Source organism: Ambystoma mexicanum, chromosome 8, assembly GCF_040938575.1.
Source record: "Ambystoma mexicanum isolate Mex_15411 chromosome 8, UKY_AmexF1_1, whole genome shotgun sequence".
Lineage (NCBI taxonomy): Eukaryota > Metazoa > Chordata > Amphibia > Caudata > Ambystomatidae > Ambystoma > Ambystoma mexicanum.
This window is the reverse complement of record NC_090929.1, coordinates 185,240,880-185,255,683: the sequence shown is the minus strand read 5'-3', so window position 1 is coordinate 185,255,683 and position 14,804 is coordinate 185,240,880.

The window sequence follows — 14,804 nt, the reverse complement described above, 5'->3', positions numbered from 1 at the left end:
GATTCTGACAGCAACTCTCTCTTACCAAATACTCTCCGTCAAGACCTCTACGCTCTTCTGGCACCAGCTCTCTGTTTGTAAAGTGTTTTGCTAAGCAGAGAGCAGGAGGCTGCTCGCTCTCTTCAGCTGGATCCCTCCTCTGGAACAACCTCTCCCTCCCTCTGCGTCTTGTGCAGGACCTCCTGAAGTTCCCAAAGCACCTCAAGACTCTCCTCTTTTCCTACTTTTTCCCCTTTTCCTTACTCTGCTAATCCCACAGTTGCTGCTTTTGGTGTATTGGACCCTTAGGCATCCTCTAAGCCTCTGACCATTGACACCCAATCTCTCCAGCATCTATCTTCCTCAGCACTTGCCTCTGCACACCCTCGGCACAGGATACTTGCACCTTTTACCCAACGCGGTTCCTGGCCGCATAACACTTACAATACCTTGCACTTCCTCTCTGTTTCACCTTGAGCACAGACACCAGAGCACCTACCCCTCTGCCCTCTTCCTCCTGCACTTGCATGTTCTGTATACTCGCAAAGCATAGTAGGTATGGCAGCCCCTTCTTCCTCAGTATTTTATTATTTTAATTGTACTACTCGTTCATGTTCCATCCCTGGTGCCCCGCGGGTGGTGTGAAACAGAATGCAATTACTGTATAAGCGCCTAACAAGCAAACAATTAAACAAAAAGAAAATATCACACTATAGAAGTCGCCAATCATAATTATTAATATAGATATGCAGCAACCTCAAGAAATTGTAAAGTACCTAATCATCATGGTTGAGGTTTGTGACTGGGTGTCGATGCAAGAAATACCCAGGAGGTGGACCTTGTGTATAGTAGTGTCTAATTCCTTTGGGGGACTTCTGACGGGGTTCTCTTGCTCTTTGGTACTGGCTCTCAGTATGCCATGCACTCACTTTCTTATCGACCACTGAGATGAGGATAAGGAGTACTCCATGCCTACTACCCTTTATCCCTTGTGTATCCAGTTGCCATTGCAGGTTATCACCCCTTTGAGACCTCAATGGCCTTTTTAGAGGGTGTGCAAACCTTTGGGGGTCACAAGCTTTGTGATCACATTGGTCCTCGCAGAGGAGGTAGAGGGTAATTTACATTTGCATTCATTAAGGTGAATGGTACTTTCTAAAATTCTATGAAATGTGGATGAGAACACAGAGAGGGGCAATCCCTTTTCTGGGTCCTTTACTAAGGGCCAACATGGTAATTAAAGGGGTAGTTCACTCCAAAATGTTATTACTTAAAAAGATGGGCCATAATCAAAAATATATTTTAAAAAAATTTGGGGAAAATTCCTATGTAAGATTTTGGGGAAATGAGGCTGAACATTTTTAAATGGGGGCATCTATTTTGTGAAAAGAAGCAGCCTCCTCTGTTCATGTTAAGCTCTGCTCTTGTGGCACTAATCAAGCAAAAGCACCCTACTGGGAGCTTTTGCTTACTGCTGCCAGAGAGCAGAGAGGAGGTTGCCACAATAATTGCCTTGACTTTCATTTTATGTTTTCTGTGCTCCCCAAACACACGGAAGCACAGAAAATTTTAAATGAAAGGCACAACCATTATAAATACTTTGCCGGCCGCCGGCCGACTTTACATAATTGCTTTGACTTTGTTTTCAAGTTTACCAAGCACGGGAGACCTGTTTGAGATGCACTTTGATGACCTCGTAGAGCAAATTGGCCTGCAGGTAACTATAAATCAATACAAGGAGACCAGCTTCCACACCACAAAGAATCTGAGGGATCTTAGGCCCAGCTCATATCTTAGCCTTGCCATGGGCAAGCTCGTCGGAAGTCCCAGGACCTGCTTCCATATTCGTCCCTCTGACCTTGGCCAATGCATTTCCCAGACCTGTGGTTTCACCTCCAGTCCGTATAATATGACTTATCATATCATATCATATCATGGACAATATGGGAGGGCATGTGAACAATGCATAGGGAGGATGCATTGGGTTAGGGGAGGGTCTCCTTCTAAGAAGAGGAGATAGAGTTTAAGGGCAAATTTGCGGGGACCGTAGTGATATTTTATTTTGGAGAGGGAGAGCCAGTATAAAGGGGCAAGGGCAGAGAAAGCTAAAAACGACATATTTGACAGATTTCTTTCAAGTATCTCCCTAATCAGCATGGTATTGTAAAGCACCCCACCAACTTCATGTCATGTAGAAAATCATCCTGTATCTAGAAATTCTGCTGGAGACTGACATCCCTCACACCCTGGTGTTATCTAGACTGGACTGTTTCAACTCTACAAATAGGGGGAGGAGTAAGTACTTGATCACTACCTGCATTTACTCACAAACAAGGGTGCTCCTTACCTCAAAATCCTGGGATGCAACGCTTCTTTCTTTGAATCCATTACAATGGCTTCTATGCAACATACGTTTGCATAAGACACTAAGCTTAAGTCAGAGGACTCTGCATAACCTGAAGGCTACTGTGTTCAAAGACAGATCTACAAGAATCTTGGGAACTTCCACTCTCAACCAGCTGACTACTCCAATGTGTAAAAGAAGTCGACACAGAGTCAGAACCCTGACAGTGGTAGGAAACACATTCCAAACCAGAACTGAACGACTGGAGATGTAAAACGCTCAATATTGTCTGGCTAGTTCGAAAGGCATGTTGCTTTGACAATGGGGTGCCCAGGTTCGATTATTGATATCAACCTTGTTTGATTCTTAGCAGTACATTAGGTTGTAGGGCCGATGGGTTGGGTTGTAGGGCCGATGGTGACAGGATGGGTCTCCAGCCCTCTGCTATCTGTCCTCCGCCATGAACCTCTGAACAATTAAATATTGCACAATGGACGGAGATTCTTGATAAGGCAACTGGCTCCTAAAGATGCCTACTGCACCGACTTTTAACCCTAGACCTTGCTAAGAACTGGGCCAAATGGTATAGTCTGTGATTTTGGGGTAGGGGTTTGGTCGTCCACCCGGTTTGCCTTCCAGCATGAGTAGATTTTATTTTAGGCTGCTGTTTCATGTGGAGCATGTTTTTAGCATTGTGATTCTGAGTTGCATTTCCCCACCTTTCTGCCCTATCCCCCAAAATGTAATTGCTCTTTGAAGCAGATGCACTGCAATTTGGCACATTATAAAACTTCAAAAATAAATTAATTTGCCGCTGCAAAATTGCTTTATGAATTGGGCCCTAAATTGCTAATAGAAGCATTGTGTAACCCAAGCTCAGGTGCTCTTTCTACAGGTCCGCCATGCTATACTGTTTCGTAATGCAAATGTAACTAGGTGTGGGCGAATTGCCCAAAATTTGCTCTGAAGAGAAATTGACGAATTCTAGGCAAAATCTGCCTGCTTCGGCAATTTCGCCCTGCAGCAAAATGTGTCGCTTCAGGTGTTTTACTGCCTGACATTTTATTTTTCTGCGTTTTTCCCCCATAATCTGAGCCAATTTAGGGGCGGTAAAATGTTTCAAACCCCTAATTGGCTGAAACCTCATGCAAAACTGCCAACACAAATTATAATTTCTAGTGGAAAACAAAATGTGCCTTAAAGCGGCAGATCAGAAACAAATCTGCACAGTCGGCAACATCAAAATTGGAGTCACTTTTTGCCTATTTCGCTTTGCCAGCAATAATTTTGCCTCCCCTCACCCCACCCCAGATCTGCTGATACTGGGATGCATTTGTTATGGCAACTTGCAATAAGGGACATGCACAAAGAGTGGCTACATCCTTGAGCCCTGATCCTGAATGATTTGCTGCAGCCCTCAAGAAAGTCGAGGTGTTACCTCAGAACAGTGTACCCCAGTATATTGCCAATTAGAAAAAGTATCCACACAAGCCAAATATGCTGTCTTTGTAACTTGAGTTTTCTATTTAACTGTTACACACTGCCATCTTGGACATATCCATAACCCTTCTGCTTCCCATCGCGATGCTACAAGAGGATGGAGAGGATATAAAAGTCAACAACACGTATTCATTGAAATATGGAAAATATTACAGCTCATGGTCAGCCCTAGCCTGATGGGGCTCCTCTAAGTGCACAGTCTGTTAGTCACATGCCAGAAGTTTGTGAATTCCTGAGTTCAGTGTGAACTGGTTGAGTTTTCCATCGTATAGGTTTGTTGTCGAGCTCAGTTCCTCTGCCCCCTCCTGCTCCGACCCCGCCAGGATTCTCTTTGCTTGCTCCGTCTTTGATGTGGCTTGCTTGTAGAATGAAGAGCTAGCCATGAGGAAGCTCACCTGCCCCTCGATGTATTTGTCCCTACACCACCCAAACTTCAGCTGGTAGGACTTACTGAAAGAGCCTCATGTAAGGAATGATACAGGCGGAAATAGTTGTATAAACGTTTTAGTTTATTTAATACGAGCCCGTCGGCAAAGTCTCCCTCTCAACCACGCTCCACAAACCGCCGCTCTCGTCACGCGAACATCGTTCCCTGAAACAATAACAAAGGGAAGATGTTCGTGTGATGAAGTGTTCACGAGAAACAACATCACTACATTTCTTCCCCCTTAGGAGAATCAAACATAACATTGAATAACTAAACAAATTATCTAAGTAGAAACAACATAAAATAAAATATAAACTATAAGACAATGGAAAGAACTACCTATCTAGAAAACAAAATTCCATGGAACCTTCATATCTGATTGTTATATAATCGAGAACAAGAATATTTTAAGATGTATAGTCTTTCATCCACACAGGTTTGGACCTAGTCCTCAGAAGACGCCTGATTTTACCATTTCCATCACTGCCATACCCACTCTCATCATCACTTCCATTTTTGGTTAATTCTCCTGCTTTCTCCGCTCCTTCACTCATACCACACGCCTTGGCTATTCTCCCTTTTGACCACACTTCTCCTCCTTCCAAAATTACTACACTATTTCTCACAGCACATATCCTTTTCGGCCCCCTATACTTACTCTCCAAACACATATTCACCAATCTGGGATTCTTTATGTACACCATCTCTCCCACTTTCCATTCGCGTACTTTTACCTTCTCACGATTATCAAAACACTCTTTACCTTTCTCCTGGCTCACGCCGATAAGCTTCATAATCTGCTCCCTATCCACTTGAACTACTTTGGCCATAGCCAGCCATCCTTGACACAATTTGGTCCCTGGCTTCCTACCCTTCAGGGATGCAAACGGCGACACTCTAGTCACTGAATGCGGTGTAGTTACATAATTCCAGGTCAACATGTTTAACATTTCTCTCCACGGCTGCTTCGCTCTCATAGCCAATTGAAAACCCTCTTTTAACCATCAATTCACTCTCTCCACTAAGCCATTGGCCCTAGGGTGGTACAACGCTGTTCTGATATGTCTTATACCATAACTACCAAGAAATTTCTTCATTGCTTCTGACACAAATTGCACCCCATTATCCGATACAAGCTCAGTGGGCATGCCCTCACTAAGAAATATTTTCTCCAAAAATGTAATCAGTTCTCTAGCCGTGACTTCTTTGACAGCTTCCCACTCAACCCATTTTGAATGAAAATCAACTAACACAAACAAAAATTTCAAACCACTTCCCAAACCCATGATGGGACCCATGATATCCACTGCAACTTTGGACCATGGCTGATCTGGAACTACATTGGGAACTAAAGGAGTCTCCCGCACTATTTTCGTTTTGTCACTGCTTTGACAAATCATACAGTCTTTCACCCATCCTTCAGCCATTTTGTCAATGCGTGGCCACCAATAGCTCTGACAAAGCTTTCTCTTCATTGCCCCTTCTCCTGGGTGTCCCTCATGGGCTAGCTCAATTAAACAAGGTCTAATTGATTCAGGAGGAATCTCACACCGCCCTCTCCTGAGTCTGTCCTTGTACATGTTTAACTCCTCTTTGACCTCCCACCAATTATCAAACTTCTTATCCAAACTCTTCTTATTGGACCATCCCTTCACTGTCCACTCTTTAATCAACTTAAGCTAATAATAATAATAATAATAATAATAATAATAATAATAATAATAATAATAATAATAATTCGGCATTTATATAGAACCTTTATATAGGTTCTTCATCAGAACCTTCTTCTTGCAACCACTTCTCCCGACTCATGGCCTCTTCCACTTCTGTCACCACCGACTCATCTACTTCTATTTCTATAGTGTGCTCAGTTTCTCTGATAGGTAACCTAGAAAGGCAATCCGCCACTAAATTCTTTTTTCCAGGTAGAAAATTCAAGTCAAAGTTATATCCTTGTAAACCTAAACCCCATCGACTTATCCTAGGTGAACCCAAAGCCCACCTCCCACTCTCAAACAACTGCACTAGTGGTTTATGATCTGAGCGAACAACAAAACGCCTACCCCACAAAAAATATTAAAAGTGTATTGATGCCCAGAACATGGCTAAGGTTTCTCTCTCAATTACTGAGTACTTATTCTCCGCCCCTCTCAAAGCCCTCGATGAAAATGCAATCACTCTCTCTTTGTTCTCTTTATCATATTGCACCAAGGTTGCTACTAGACCTAACATGCTAGCATCTACTACCAAAACTGTTTTATCCATCGGATCAAACCTTCCAAAAGAGGGTGCTTTACTAATTGCTTCCTTAATGTTTTCAAAAGCCTTACCACACTCTGGAGTCCAATCAAACTTGGAGCCCTTTTTCAGAATCATTCTTATTGGAGTGGACACCATAGCAAAGTCCTCTACAAATCTATGGTAGTATTCGGCAAGACCCAAGAAAGACCTTACTTGAACTTTATCCGTTGGCATATGAGCATCTTTTACCGCCTTCACTAAACATCTCTTTGGTCTCACACCAGACTCATCAATCTCATGTCCCAGATATTCCACTTGTCCAACTGCTATTTTGCATTTATTTCTTCTCACTGTCAAACCAGCTTCAGACAATCTGCTCAGTACTTGCTTCAAAATCATATCATGTTCAGCTATAGAACCTGTATAAATAAGCATGTCATCTTGGAATACTACAACATTTTTCAGTCCCTCCATAACGGTGTCCATCACCCTTTGGAAGACTGCCACTGCCGAGGCAAGGCCGAACGGCATCCTGCAATACTTGGAAGTACCAAAGGACGTTATGAATGCTGTGAGATGCTGGCAATCCTCTTTCAGGGTAATCTGGTGATATGCTTGAGAAAGGTCAATCACGGAGAACACCTTGGCATCTTTGATAGTGGACAGCTTGTCACCAATCACTGGCAAGGGATGTCTGTCTACAAGAATGTTCCTATTGATGTCTCTCATATCCACGCAAAGTCTTATGTCCCCATTCGGTTTTGCTGCCACCACCACTGGCGACAACAATTCCGAACTTTCACTTTCTTGAATGATTCCTCTCTGTGATAAGGTTTCAATTTCTGTCTTTAACTTTCCCCTCAAGTCATGAGGTATTGGCCTTAATTTGTGCACTTTTGGAACTGCCCCTGCTTTCAACCGAATCTCATGTTCAAAACCTTTAAGCATCCCTAGTCTCCTTGAAAAACCATCGGAAATTCTTTCTCCCATTTGTCTTTAATCTCTGAAACTGAGACTCGTTCTTCGGCACTTGCTTGTATCCTAATTCCAAATTTGCGCTGTTCGCCTATCCCAACAGGGATGAGCCTTCTTATGTCACATATACTTCAGAATCACAACTTCTACCTTTGTATTTAATAGCTGCTTGAAACTTCCCCAATACCTGGATTTTTACATTGCCGTATGCATAAGGTTCTATCATGTGTTCCTTTAATTCACTGAGCTTGCCTTGCAAACAATCCTCATATGTTCTTCTAGACATCAAAGTCCAAGGCGAGCAACTATCTACCTTCAATGTCACAACTCTGCCATTCATAAAAAATACATCGGTTGGCGCACTTCCTTTGATGGAGATTTCTAAAATTTCCAGCACATGCTTGGGCTGAGACCCTTGAACAGTGTTTGGGTTCTCCTCCTGTTCTGAGACTCTTGTTCCTGACTCAATATTTTGCACCTGGTTTGATTCTCTACAGACTCTTGCAAAATGTCCCTTTTTCTTGAATTTCAAACAAAATATGTTCTTTGCCGGACAAAATACTCTTGTGGAAATGTGGCGATTGCTATCACACTTATAGCATTTAATTTCCTTGTTTACATTCGTTTTCTTGAATCCCCTCCTGCTGCTTCTTCACCCTCTTCTTTATCGCCTTTCATGTTGGACATGTACTTGTGGTTCTGCTCCATGCCTCTGGCAGTCTCCACTGCCCTCTCCAGAGATGCATCCTTGGTCAGCAACCTCTCCTGAATTTTCATGTTATTTGTACAACGTACCAACTGGTCACGTATAAGCGAACCAGTTAATGGGCCAAACTCACACGTATAACTTAGAGATCTCAAGGCTGCAATAACATTTTCTACTGGCTCGTGGGAACCTTGCACTCTTTGGAAAAACTTATGTCTTTCAAACGTTATGTTTTTCTTTGCTTCAAAGTGAATTTCCAATTTTCTCTTGGCAAGAGTATACTGGTCTATCTCCCCTTGACCCTCTTGTGGAGGATGAGGCAATCCGTCATAAACACTACGACCTTCCGTGCCCAAATTGTGCAAGAGTATAGCCTCTTTCATCGTTGCAGCAAATTTGTCCCCACCTATTGCTACCAGGTATGTGTCAACATTTTTTTCCATCTGTCCCACCTTATGGGTGGAGCTCCTGGCTCAGAATGGAAAGGTGGGGGCGGTGCCATGCCAGCAGCAGCCATATTTAAGAATTTAATCTGCTATTGGCAATACCTCAAGTGAAATTTCCCAGTGTGCACAATTTCTTATAATGCTAGGATTTCTATTTCTTTTTTTTTTCCTTTCTCTTTACAGTTTCTGCAGTGCCTCTCTTATTTTCACTTGTGACTGGAGATATAATGGCAGTTTCTCTTTTTACACCTGCACTAATCAACGTCTATGAATGTCTCCTTATTCTCACTTGCTTGTGACCGAAGACATGACTTTTGTGACACTCCCTTAGCGTTGTGTATTTGGTTTGTTTACTTCTTGGATATGCTGGTGGTGGGGCTTGTTTTATTTATCTTGAGGCTGTAAATTTGCAAAGATGAATCAGCCTGTTACTGTGTCTCTCTTCTTTCTCTCTTTCAACACACTTCAGACCACCCCCCTAGGACTTACGCATTCGCTCCTTCCGCTCCCCTTCAGCCCCCCTCACCTTAATTCCTTTCCTCTGCGAAGCGCGAGGCTGCTGCCGACACAAAGTCCGTCCCCAGGCGGCACGGCTCACCGCGCTATGGGCCGGAAAAACGGGAGACTCCGCGGAGCTCACAGGTGGCCAGCTACACTGAGCGCAGGTACGTGCCCTTCCAGCACAGTGGCTCTTCTCCTTTGCGGGCTCGCACTGAAGTTAGCTTGTCGCCATTGTAAGGGATGATACAGGCGGAATTAGTTGTATAAACATTTTAGTTTATTTAATACGAGCCCGCCGGCAAAGTCTCCCTCTCAACCACTCTCCACAAACCGCCGCTCTCATCACGCGAACATCGCTCCCTGAAACAATAACAAAGGGAAGATGTTCGCGTGACGAAGTGTTCACGAGAAACAACATCACTACACCTCACCTTGTTACTTGGGGTGCCTGTGTGACCCAGAGTGAGTTTCCTTTGGTTTTCTGTTCCCTAAAATGACAATCATGGTTTCACAAGTGTGTTCTCAGTTCCTGCAGGAAACATGAATTTACTAGCTTGGCTTCCCTAAAGGGAAGGGGCGGGGGCTCACGCTGCCTGAGCCCCGGGGGGGCACATAGCTGCTCCTTTCATTCAATTAGCCCTATGGTGGCACCTGCCGGGTGCATGAATTACAGGTCCAGAGTGGGCCTTTGTTGTGTTTTTTGACCACTTCCGGTGCGAGTTCCCAGTCTTTGGGAACGACATGCACGCCTGCTTGGAGTTTGATGTGGGAAACTATTGCAGCATACAACACTTACGGGCATCCGGTGTGGAATTTCCACCTTGTTACCTTGATGAGTCACTGCTCTCTGGAGAAGGTGAATCGTAGGTGCATGGTCGGCTCACAGATATCCCCTTCTTGTTAAGGCTTGTATTCAATTTACGTGGGTACCCGCTCCAGCTGGAACCACCAGTGGAAATCCATCCAGTGACAATCCCAAATGGCACAGCACCCATAAAGCAAGACCACGAAGGCTGTCACTCCTGTTATCCTCAGGATCACCATCCTGGTCTGCGGACAGGGCTGGACACCTGGGGCACACAAAGACACACTCACAGACCCCTCCTATGGGTGCTCCCCCCATCAGTTTCCTTTCACTCCTTCCTTAAAATGTTCTTTTCAATTGAGACTTTCTACTAGTACTGGCCACACTGGGGATAACCAGTGTAACATTCAGCGGTCCGGAAGTTCCAAAAGCCCCCCTATCACGTGCCAGACCCTCAGCCACCATCCAGGGACATCATTTGGAGATCCCTAGGGGCCGCACCTACAACTCCTGCTGTCTCCCTTGCTACCCATGGCCAAAACCAAACATTTTCTTTTTTTAAAACCTGCTGTAGGGGGCCCTCTGCGTTTTTACATCACAATGGAGTCCAATGGGTATCCAGTGATAATATTGCAGGAAATAACAACGAATGAATTTACCAAGATGAAATAATATTGCTAGAATTAATAGAAAGGGCAAAAAATACCAACCAGCAGAAAAAATATCGAAATAAAGGCAAGAAAGTGTAATGATAGGGGTGAGTTTTAGGTGTTAAAAAACAGATTTAGGTAAAAATTGGGATAAAGGGGAGGGAGACAAGGAGAGTCTACAAGTAGGAGAGGTAAGGGGGGGGGGGTCAGGGGTTGTCCCCGAAAAAAAATATTTTTACAATGGACAACGTAAAAGGCATGTCGATATTTATTCTTGCAATATTTATTGCACTTTGTAATCCTACCCCGATAGAGGTGTCCTGGCTGTGTGGTGCATCGACTATCATAGGGAACGTTTCTAATCCAGTGCTCGTCACAGTCAGGCCTGGCCTCATTTTTCGCATTTCATATCGTTCAGAGCTTTGACTTATTGCTTGAATACATTACCGAGTTCTAAGAAGTGTACCCAGATTACATATATTCTGGTGGAATTAGGAATGCACGTTTTGCAGGGACAGATATGATACGGGAATTGAGAGCACAACGATGTATGCAGCAAGCACAGGTGACAAGTATCTCCTCTAATTAAATGCTAAACTGTGATATTCCACAACACAGGTCGGTTAATGAGAATGCAAATATATTCTGTGCAATGCTGATGTTAGACATCCAGATCACAGCTCATATATCACAGGAAGCGGTGATCCAATGAATGGAAGCTCGTCTGGCTTTGAGATATCGCCCCGCCGCCTGCCACTCTTCTATGCCTTAGGATGGAATTATGTCCCACAAAGGCACTCACCCTCACCTTGTCAAGCAAGTGGTCTCTGCCTAGGTTAACATTTCTTTATTTAAGAAGTCATTTTAAATTAGAATCATATACTCATATGTACGTTGATGTCTATTTTTAAACTAAGGAAAAATACAAATAAATAAGTAAATATCTAAATATTTATATAATTTGTTCTTGTGTGTGTGTGTGTATAAGCACTAAATATATGTATGTATATATGTAGAGTGGGTCATTTTAATTGACTCGGTAAAAAGACTTGATCACACATTCCTGGCTACCACAAGTTCCATCTGTGCCATAATAATGGACTTGTAGCACAGGGCAGGGGATGGAAATCAAAGTCATCTTCTGCCTCCTCTTGCTGCTCTGTGTTGCAAGTCTACGTGCATCTCAGCCCGCACTGAATGTTCATGAGTGCGGAGGTCCTGGCATCCCTGTGGATAGTGGCAATGCAAATTATAACAAATCCAAACCTTTTTCTTACAGGGTAGTGCCGTTTTATGCCTAGCTTCTTCAACCCAAAACAGCACACCAGTTTTACCCTTGTTAAGAATCAGCAGTGCAGTGTAGTCTGACAGCCTTGTCATTGGAGCATTGTGCCATGTGTAGCAAACACAACCAAGTCATGTTGGGTTGGAAAAGGCTTGGAAAAACCCTTCCACCTGAAATGTGAAAGTGGAATAAGCTGTTTTGAGCTAAGTCACACTGTGAGGAATTGTCATCTGGCGAGGGCGCAAAGCGTTATTTTTGTTTTTTTTTTATTTAAATAATAAAATGATGCAGGTAATTCCATCTCTGAAAGGGTAATCTGCTGATCACATTCCCCCTTCATAACCTCCACACCAAAAGTATAGTGTGTATCTGTGTCCTGCTGCATCAATATCCATATTTAGCAGCGCCAGGTGTACCCGTGGCACTGAGCAGGATCAGAGCTAGTAGCAGCCAAGTCTCTGCAGTGCAGGGGTGTCATGCCCGCGCTGCTGGCACACGCATTGGCAACCATCATGGACTACTTGCTACTCATTTATCCTCCTAATACTCCTTGAACAACTCCTTTTCACGCCTTGGTATTTTATTTCCATTTGCTCAACTTTGGTTCTTTCTTATTTTATTCAATTAACTACATTTACCATAATGCACCTGGCTACAGTCCTCAATTCCTGACTATTCTCATTCATTGTTATTGGGACCACAATCCCCAGAAGCCCTAGCGGCCAGTGCTGCTTCCACCTGCTCAGGACCAGAGAGGGAGGAGGCAGATTGTCATCAGGTGTGCTGCCCCACGTGCTGTCAATTAGCCTGCCTCAGAACAGAGCAGGGCTGTATATAAGCAGCTGCCTGCAGGAGCACAGCGTCTTGCATCTTGAGATCTCCCCGCTCCCGCTCCTGTTGGCCTTGACCTGCTACATTGTATGCTGTTCCTGTTGCTGCATTATCCTGTTTTGATCCAGTGCCCTTTCCGGGCTCCCTGCCTTGCAGCCGATCTCGCTCCGCTGCCTTCTACCTACAGCCCTTGTCCTCTGGGCTCCCTGCTCTGCAGCCTGCCTCACTCCGGCTGCCTACAGTCCTTGTCCTCTGGGCTCCCAGCTCTGCAGCCTGCCTCACTCCGGCTGCCTACAGTCCTTGTCCTCTGGGCTCCCAGCCCTGCAGCCTGCCTCACTCCGGCTGCCTGCAGTCCTTGTCCTCTGGGCTCCCTGCCTACAGCCTGCCTCACTCCGGCTGCCTACTGCCCTTGTCCTCTGGGCTCCCTACCTTGTAGCTTGCAACACTCTGCTGTCTCCAAGCCCTTGTCCTCTGGGCTCCCTACCTTGCAGCCTGAACCTCTTCGCTGCCTACAGCCCTTGTCCTCTGGGCTCCTTCCTTGCAGCCTGCTCCCTCCGCTGCCTACAGCCCGTGTCCTCTGGGCTCCTTCCTTGCAGCCTGTCTCCCTCTGCTGCCTACAGCCCTTGTCCTCTGGGCTCCCTGCCTTGCGGCTTGCTACACTCCTCTGCTTTACAGCCTGTTTTACACTTAGCTACCTACGGCCCTGCTCCTCTGGACTCCCTACCTCGCGGCCCTATTCTTTTGGGCTCTCTGTCTGTCGCCTACTACTAATCTCTCTCTGTCCTGTTCTTCTGGACTCCCTGACTTGCAGCCTACTACAGTCCTCCGCAGTCCACTACAGTTTGCCTGCAACTAGCGCCACTCTTGACTGCAGACCTGCTTTCTACTTTGCAGCCCTTCTGTTTTCCTGACTGCTGCTCCCTTGTTCTCTTCCTTGAGTACTCTGTAATCCACCTTAGGTTATCTACTTCAGTCTAACTGCCTTTCCTTCATTTCCTTCTGCTAGATTGCTCATTGACTTCCTTTTCGCTGGATATATCTGTTCTTGTCTTCTCATGTGTCTTATGTAATCCCTTTGTACAGAGCTTGCCTGTTGGTTTCCGGCAGGCAACCTCTGCCCCTTCCCTTGTCACGTTTTCAGTGTTACAGACACCCACTGCTGTTGTTCCCAGCCATGAGCATACAGCGTGGGCCTCTGTTATAGCAATCTGTGCAGAAGGCTGGAGTTTCCTAAGGTTCGTGGAACACTCTTTCCCATTTCAGCATACACCCTAAGAGGGAATCCGGTTTGTTTGTACCTTTGTATCTTTTGCCCCTTTTGCCTCACAGCTACAGTTTCCTGCTCTTCTTTCTTGTTTAACTCCCTGCTGTGTGCGCTTATCTGCTACCTTACTTCGGCACAGCCACCCAAAATCTACCTGGGTACCCTGTGCCACTCTTGACAGAGTGCCATTCCTGACAAGGGGCTGCATTTAAGATATTCCCCCTGTCCCAAAACTATGTTCATCATAAGTAATCCATGATGGTGGCGGGATAATCTCTCAAATAAAGCTATGCCTTGTGGGATGTTTTTACCCATGCATCCAAGCCCTACCATAAAACGGTGCATTACTGGCATTGAAAACATCATGATGGCCAGAACTCCCCAGAGAGTGCACAGGGAAAACATGAAGAATAGGCTGCCACCCATTTTTGCCTATCGTGTGAGCACAGGAGGGCACTGCCTAAAACCACCATTGGGCTACACACACAGTAGCCTGAAACCATTGGGAATGGCAATGCTGATTGCCAAAAGCAACCCAGAACTGTGGGGAATTCATTTTCTTAATGTCAAAAATGGATGCAATACTGGTGCTCACCACTATCAGAAAGCCGACGTTTTAAAACCACCAGACTTTTGTGTAAAACTGAACACATGAACCCAAACCAGGCCAAGGAAAGACTTGCTAAGAGGTGGATACAATGTAAAACTATATTCTGAAATGACTTGAAGGAAGTCATTATTTAATGTATATATAAAAAATAGCTGGGGATATCAGCAGCTTAAGGGGGATATCAGCAGCTTAAGTGAATTTGGGTTTAAAGCCACTAAAATCTAAATGTTTAGAATAAAT